Raw genomic sequence first — 610 nt, 5'->3', positions numbered from 1 at the left:
TTGTGTTGTAGAGTGGAGTGTGTTGTGTAGTGAAGTGGAGAGTGTTGTGTAGTAGAGTGGAGTGTGTTGTGTAGTGTATTGGAGTGTGTTGTGTAAAGAAGTGGAGTGTGTTGTGTAAAGAAGTGGAGTGTGTAGTGTAGTGTAGTGTAGTGTGTTGTGTAGTGTATTGGAGTTTGTTGTGTAGTGTGGTGGAGTGTGTTGTGTAGTAAAGTGGAGTGTGTTGTGTAGTAAAGTGGAGTGTGTTGTGTAGTAGAGTGGAGTGTGTTGTGTAGTGTATTGGAGTGTGTTGTGTAGTGTATTGGAGTGTGTTGTGTAATGAAGTGGAGTGTGTTGTGTAGTAAAGTGGAGTGTGTTGTGTAGTGTATTGGAGTGTGTTGTATAATGATGTGGAGTGTGTTGTGTAGTAGAGTGGAGTGTGTGGTGTAGTGTATTGGAGTGTGTGGTGTAGTGTATTGGAGTGTGTTGTGTAGTAGAGTGGAGTGTGTTGTGTAGTGTAGTAGAGTGGAGTGTGTAGTGTAGTAGAGTGGAGTGTGTTGTGTAGTAGAGTGGAGTGTGTTGTGTAGTAGAGTGGAGTGTGTTGTGTAATGAAGTGGAGTGTGTTGTGTAGTAG

The sequence above is a fragment of the Silurus aristotelis genome (assembly GCF_946808225.1).
Source record: "Silurus aristotelis genome assembly, contig: scaffold_277, whole genome shotgun sequence".
Classification (NCBI taxonomy): Eukaryota; Metazoa; Chordata; class Actinopteri; order Siluriformes; family Siluridae; genus Silurus; species Silurus aristotelis.
This window is presented reverse-complemented; position numbering follows the sequence as displayed.